This window comes from Sander lucioperca, chromosome 6 (genome assembly GCF_008315115.2).
Source record: "Sander lucioperca isolate FBNREF2018 chromosome 6, SLUC_FBN_1.2, whole genome shotgun sequence".
NCBI lineage: Eukaryota > Metazoa > Chordata > Actinopteri > Perciformes > Percidae > Sander > Sander lucioperca.
The window spans coordinates 11,427,266-11,435,558 of record NC_050178.1 but is presented as its reverse complement, the minus strand read 5'-3'; positions in this window follow the sequence as shown (position 1 = coordinate 11,435,558).

The window sequence follows — 8,293 nt, the reverse complement described above, 5'->3', positions numbered from 1 at the left end:
TCCACTGCGCCATCACCACCCAGTACCCTTTTTTTTTCTTTTCTTTTTTTACTTTCTTAAAAAGTATCGGTTCAGGCACCGTTAATTATGTAATTAATTAGATTACATTTTTTAATCGATTTTATATATATATATATATATATATATATATATATATATATATAAGAAGGCTCTCAACTGGATGGTCCCAGTAGAGAGTCCTCAGACACTGGTGCCAGACTATTAAGGCTAACTTTATCCTCAAAAGTACACTAATAAAGATGCATAACGATGTTCGAGTAAATGCACTGCACATATGCACACTGTCACGCACATGAACACATGATATTAAGAAGTGTGACTGATGAGCTGCAGACGTGCACATTGATAATCTGAGGACCGTAATGGACTAATTAATGCAGAGTTTATTGTATCGAACAGCTGGAAGAACATGCGTTTTTGTCAGCATCCTGCATGTACAGTATGAGGCTTGCTGTACATTCCAAAGAGAACTGTGTTTTTATAACCTTTGAGAAGGAGCAGTTGATTCTCATAACTATTACCTCTTACAGTAAGATGTGTGATCTTTACACCCTTCCCACTGCGTAGATAGCTGTGTGAAGGGTCAGTGTGTTCCTTAAGTACAGACAACAGTAGTTTACAACTTTGCACAGCATTTAGTCCAGCAGGAAACAGAGAAGAAAGTCTGTCTCACTCTCATTTCAGAAAGTTTAGATAATGTTTGATAAAAAAGGTTTTGTATTGTAATTATTATTAACAACTTTTGGGCACACCGGGGTAGGAAAAACATTTGTGTTGGCAAATGTTATTTCACACGGATATCCTTCCTGCTTGCCCCTGGCAAGACACAGTGCTCAGATAACTGTCCTCCATATGTGACACCTGCACAGAGAGGCTTTACAATAAAGCAAGTACACTATAAGAGGGAGAGATTACCCTTTGAATAGGAAAATAACACTAGGGAAGGCTAAATTATTGTGTGTTTGAAAACATTGGTTTTGAGAGCATAAGCTTACTAGTGCACTTTCTGTCATTGAGTGCATTATTCTTTTCAGTGTAAATCTTGCAGGACAAAACATTTTAAAAGCAAAGTAAATGCACATTTGGAGCACTATAACATGTTGAGAAGGAAGCAACGTGGAAGCTTAGATGAGATTCCCTGAGCCACAAACGAAGGCAAAGCAGCCAGAACCTTGTGTGAACTGTAACACAAGCAGTGCTGAGCCTCGTGAGAGCTTGACACACATCTGAAATGGCGGACAAAGTATCCAGGAAATAGTGCAGTAGCTAGCATTTCCTATGTTCTGAGTGTCCACTAACAGACGCCGTGGATCCCTAACAGACGCCTCAACGACGGAGCTGGCACGAGGTGGCATTACCCTGAGAGCAGAGAGCAAAAGTCCTGGGAGCGGTCACTGCCCTCAGTCCCCGAGAGAGAGAAAGTGCAAAGAGCCTGCGCTCTCTTCACAGACTTGTCCCCTCCGTTTTCTGAAACAGGCAGTGCTCTTTTGAAATGGTGCCAATGGAGGTTGGCCCAAACCCTTGCAGCTGAAACTTTTACAAGCTCAGTGTACGCAAGGAGGAAAGAAAAAGACAGAGTTAACATTTATTTGCAGCTCCTCTCCTCTCCTTATCTTCGACCTGCCTGAGATGTCAGAACAATGATTCATGCTTGCTTTTTTTAAAATGTCATTTAAACTACAAATCCTTCAAGAACATGTACAGAAATATTTTAGAAAGAAGACTGCATGAGGATAGAAAGGATTGAAAGTTTAATTTTATTATATTGAAAATATATTTGGACATATTTGCTTTTAAAAAAAAAAAGAGTCAGTGACGTTGGACAGGAAGCTGTCTTGGATATTGCCTGAGGAAAATTACTAATGAGTGTCTGTGGCACTCAGTGGTGTGGACACATTTGAAAATGAAAGCGCTGTGCTTTATTCAGGACTCGCACATTGGATTTTTTTTTGGTGTGTTTTTCTTGAATTTCTCGGTGATGGTGCACGGAAAACTTTATCTTTGGGTTTACTTGTTCCCACAGATTGACCCTTTTTTCGCCTTTATTTTCGCTTCAGAGCTCCATGACACAGTTTGTTACTTGAGGATGTATTGTGGTAAACATCCCAGATCACTCGTTTGGTCTGTTATGTTGACAGTAAACACTGGTGTCCATTAACAACTTGAATTAAATTAAATCAGAGCCTCAGTGGTTAACATTGTTTTCTATCGACTCTGCAAAAAATCTGATCAAAAACACAGGCAGGTGCAGAACAACTAAAGACGTCCGGAGTGACTACCGAAAATGGGAACTATGAGGCATGTACTACCTGGGAATCATGCCAACTGCTGACAAAAGACTTTACTGCACGGTTCTGAGAGAAGCCTTTAACTCATATGCTCTGAAATGCTTCAGGAATATCTGGCACTGAATTATTTGGCCAACTGTAGATAAATGTGTCAAACCTTTTGGTTCTGTTACAAGACAGCACGTAAGTACTCACTTCTGATTTCTTTACCCAAGCTTATTTCTCTGTCTGTTTCTTTCCCCCACCTCACAGCCCTTAATCCTACTGTCAAGTGAGATGTCTATTTGATGACACATCATCTACAGTTCATGGGACTGCGTCCCTTTATGTTCAAAGCAAAACTCAAGCTTACTTTTATGCATATTTCGGGCGGATTTCAGATCTTTAATAGGACAATTTGGTGACTTCATGATTTCTTTTCCTGCCTTCCTTTTGCCTTGTTGTCTCTCCCTCTTGGCAGTGCGGCAAAAGTGGGCAGGGAGAGAGGAGGGCATGGCCCAGAAACTGCTCTCAAGCCCCAGCCCCTGTTCAAGTTGGGTTGCTTCCTGGTACACTACTCAGCCTTTCCCTCGTCTTGCAGGAGAAAGAGAGGGATGTGGAAATGCATTCTTGTCTCCTTTCTAACCCGCCCTTTTTTGTTTGTTTTTCCGCCGCCACCATGGCCTAATTTTCTGCGTGTGAACACTAGCCTGACCTGTACAAAAAACTCACCTCAAGGTATTTCTCATTTTTGATTCTGCTTCTGTTTCGGCCTTGATATTCCTCTTTGTCCTGAGGTCTCCCTTTATTCGTTTCTTTTGCACTTTTACACTACTTTTATTGTCACCTTCCACACTGTACACGTGTCTGCTTTGCTTGCACCGAACACAATGACTAAATCTCCAGCGTTTCTGTTGAGACACACCGGGATCTAGTTGAATAAATGATGTCGTTTCTTGGGTTAAATGCATTAAGAAATAATGACCAGAGCATTTGTTTATAGTTACTGTAATGAGCCGTCTGTTTACATAGCATGTACGATAAAACACATGCCCTCAGTAAAAAGAAATGTTAGTGGTTGTGTTACTGCCTCTTAAAGTACAAGACTAATAAAAACAACAACATTTAAGTATAGTTTACTGCAACTCCTGTGGCTCGAACAAACAAATTTCACCCCATCAAAAGTGATAATTACCTCTAAGTTTCAAACAGGAAATTCTAGATAGAAGGCATTTTGCGCTTTTTAATTAAACATTTTGGTTTCTGTGTTGCAGGGTTGCTATGAGGGTGCGAGATATCTGCACCAGAGGCAACACAAAATATCCTTCAGCTGTATTGTGGCTACTGTTCGCAATTTATTTTACCATAAAATGAAAAAAGTATCCCACATGGGTTGAATAAGCATCTTGAAAAATACAGTATGTGGTTTGTATATGTCATACACAGGCAAACAGGCAAATCGTATCATTTTCTGACGTGTTCTTAAACGCTGCAGTTTGATAGACCTGTTCACAAACCAGTATGAACCAGATCCCTCTGTTGCAAGCATTGTTCTATACATGAAGAGGCTTGCATTGTAAGATTGGAGGGTTTAGGTAAGCCTTTTCGGGGGTTTTTTTTTAACCACAAGAGGCACGGAAGCTATAAAAACGTTTTTTAAAATTAGGGAACATTTACAAAAATGTTTTACTTTACAAATTACACTCCTATACGAACCAGACTTATTGCGAACTGACAGCGTAAACACTTTCGCACATGCTACTTGGTGTGCAGCTGTGTGTGGTTTGGTTTGCATACAGTCGAGTCAGCATTTGGGTTTGAGTGTGTGATAACAACAGATTATGGCATACTGTACTGTACAGAAAGGGTGAATGAAGGGGAAAAAAGGGAAAGATGGGCAGCAAGAGAGAAAATAACGTATTTCCTCCTCCCCCCAGTTCTCCTCAGATGAACTTGCTTGATGACATGTTGTTTAGAAAGCCATATCCTCCGCTATTTGTGTTTCTCTCCTCCCCTTGGTCAGAGTGACTCTGTGGTTACCAGGATCAAAGTTTCTTTTTTTGGTGGTTGCTTTTATCAGGTCACACATTCGGCTCTTCCTGTTTGCTAGCAAAACAGATTCATTGGCTATACACAGCATTTGACATTTTTACTGATTCTCTCTTTCTAGTTTTGAGAAGAAGCCATAAGAGATCCAGCTTGAGAATAACATCTGGAAGGTCCACCACTGTTCTAGCATTTGTTTTAATGTGTGGAATATTGGATTGGCAGGTCTCCTGTGACAAGATAGAGCCACGTATGACAATAGCTCACCGACCAAACTTTCAAACAATCCCCTGAGATCGTCTAAACTTCCAGCCACTCATTGTATTGACACCAACTAAATAACTTTGACTACAGCAAACCACAAAAAGTACTTGCAAAGACTTTTTTCACCCTAGCCTCTTGAGAATGTCATTGTGTGTATGGTAAAGACAATCCATCTAATGACGAATAGACGTCCTGACATAATGTAGGAGGCTATTTCCTCCCAATTAGGACCAGATATTAAATTGTGTAGTCCAGTGGCTCTGGGCCTGGGGTCTGGACCCCCACAAGGGGCTGTGAGATTAATCTAAGGGGTCACAAGATGATTACTGCGGTAGGAAAATAAATAAATGTTTATTTTCGAACTTTAATCTTTGTTTCCTTCTTGTGAATTACTGCATAGTTTTCCCTCTTCAGGCATGTCAAAATTATTCTAAATTAAACAAACACAATCTGCTGCTCACAACTCAGCTCCTTGTCACAGGTTGCACAATCTCATAATCCATCGGCCATATAGCTCTGACAATGATTTAGCTTCTAGGGGCAACGGCCAGTATTTCTGGGGTTTCGGTGTAGCCATCAGATATCCGGATAGCAGGTCCGATTAGCAACTTAAAATGCGAGCATGGAGTATAAACTTACATCTGCATATAAATGCAGATACATACATTTAAAAAAGCTAATAAATAGTGAAATCATCAAATCCGTTTACCTGAATGCAACCACAGTCCGCTCAAACGTGATGGGTCGGAATACAAATGGAAACCCGAACGCTTCCGATACACAATAATAAAGAAGGAACTTTAAACTGACATTGTGGGGGCTGAGTGTGGTATCATTGTAAGTTCCCTTTAATACACTACATATATATATATATATATATATATATATATATATATAGAAAAAAAAGAAAGTGAACAAACACTAACTGATTCAACAGTTGAAACATCTGAATTTCCATGAGGATAACTTGTCACAGTCAGTTACTGCACCAGAAATATCCTCCTGTTTTGATGCTCAATTGAAAATACAATTAGTTTGGAAATTATGTTCTAAATAAAGACATCAAGACTGCTAGATGGAGCTAAACTCAACTTCAACTCATGTTTAGCAGGACATAGATACAGAACAATAAAACACAAAAAGCCTACATAGGCACTGAATGCTGTGGACTCTGGGCAAACAACAGTGGACCAATGTTGGCCTTCCCATCATATTAAAATGCTGAATTTTGTTTATCAAACAGGATGCATCACAGTTGATGAGATTCAACTGAAACCTCAAGCTCATTCAAAACATAACCACTTGTCCTACATATGGACAGAGTCTGCTTATGGAACAATGGACCTTTCTCTAGATGTGTGAACACCTAGCTCACATTGCACTGAGCATCTGGCAGCAAGCTACGCCACCATACCTTATTGTGTGGTATCATAGTCCCTGTCTGACATGGCATCCTCTTATTGCTTGGCTGCCAATACTCTCCTCCCCCCACTCAGTGGTGGGTTCTGCCATGCTGCATCCACGACATCACCCCCTTTTTGTCTCATTGAGATTCAGCTTGGCACGGACATAATGCCCGTTTCTTGGCACCAAATATTGGGGAGAGCCGCACAAGAGAACCAACCTCAGTCTTTTCCCTCACAGTCGTCCCCCATATTCCGCCGATCATCATGGACCAAAGCCGACTTGTAATGGGTATTTTTTGTGCTTTTGTCTACTAAATTCTCAGTTTGTTCGGCACCTGGGCATTTGACAGCGTGGATATCTTTAATAAGTTGAACGTTTACCGCTCTAAGACGAGCTGCTCTATCTGAAGCAACAGTGAATGACGGTGTCAGCGATATGTTGATTGGCACGCTGATTGTTCTGAGGGAGTCTCAGATGAAGGTCATGGATTTATAACACTATTCCTTCGTTATACTCTGCAACAGAGCAGCCATTTTCCTATCATCAGCAGCTTGGGGATAGACTGTGAAAGTCAAACCGTCACTTCAGTGTGAAAAAAAAAGAAAAAGGAAAGCATTTGCTGTAGTTCTTGGTTAAAAACCGACCCACTCACCCACATGGACTCGTATTTAAGGTACTAATAGTTTTCTTCTAGCTCAGCTTTTGTTAAAATGCACAATCAGCAACAGGATATTTGGAAACAATCAAGGTAAGAATGAAGAAAAAAAGTATACCTGTTTGCAGGCCTTACTGGCCTGTGGTTGAGAGATGTATTCTGCTTGGGAATCACAACTTCTGTCTAAAGTAAAGGTAGCAGTTTGGCTATCTTTAAATTAATTGAGGCAGAAGAACGGATGTTTGAATCAGACTGCTGATAATTTAATGAAACAATGTGAACACATCATTTGTATGTGTTTTGACTGTTCTAATATAGTTTTTATTACTTTAGATGGATAAGCAGGTATCCTAACAAATAAATTATTTTAGAAGATATTAATGTTTCACCAGAGAACCACACAGTAATGGCCCATCACCAAAACAAATTTTGTTTGTAGTCCACACAACTTTTCTTGTTTGAATTTGAATCCACTCCTGTTTTCGCTCCATCCCTTCTGCGTTGACCAGCCAGTTAGAAGAGTTTGATACCGTCTAATACCGTCTTTACCATCTAATTAATTCAACATCTCAATTAAGGCCTCCCACTCTCTGATGCCCTTGTGCCTTTTCATTCTGCCTCAATGAGCATGCCCTGGCACCATAGTTGCACAGCCTGCCAAAACATTTCCATCACTGTCGACATTAATTAGGCCAAAGAGGAATTCAGAATGTAATGAACTGCCCAGCCGCTTTTCAGCGTCCATGGTTCACATGCTAATTTATGCAAAGTGTCGTAGCCTTTGCATGAGTTGACCATCGTTGTCTACCATAACAGTGTCTGGGCTCGGGAAGCTCAGCCAAAGTATGGCTCTGTCGGGTCCCAGACAGCTCTGCCCAGCTTGTGTCCCAGACTCTGGCACAGTAAACAGACTCCCTTTTCAATGGACTTGAAGTGGCTTTCACACTTAGCAAAAAGGGCAATGCTGCATTCTGAAGTCAAACATTCAGTTCCTCCATTAAAAAAACTCAAGCAAAAACAAAAATCACTTGCAGGATTTCTTGGCATGCATTTCTGAAACAGCAACAATCAACTCTCTGAAATAATTTATGAACAAGCATTCCTCAAGCCAATCTCAACATCCCCTTTACCATTATTTGGGGGGGAAATAAACAGTCTATCTTATGGAAAGGAATTGGAAGGAGGAGGCAGAAGTTAACAGGTTGCACCACAGATGTTTGGTACGGGTGCCAAACGACTCCCTAAGATGGCCGACGTACTGCCATTTTCCCTTTTTCTCCAAGTGCTTTCTGGTCATAGAGACAGAAGGAACTGAACTGGGGGCATATTTGCTAGAACTGAGCTATTTTTTCTGTTTGTAAGAAAGATGTAAAGATTTTTGAAAAGGTTTTAGAGTAAAATCGGTACTAATTCTTGGCACAGCTGCCCTTCATTATAATGAAATTTCCCTAAAAAGTGAGGTCTTTGTGTTGACAGAAGTGTATTTTGTCTTTAATGTGCAGGTCATTAAGAACGTACCATTTCTTTTGCAAATTTCCAGTGTACGCCAATGTGCGGCATGTCCAACACCTGTCGTTCTCAAACACTGGCCAAATGCATTTGCGCAGGCCAGTACAAGTGGTCAGACACTGAA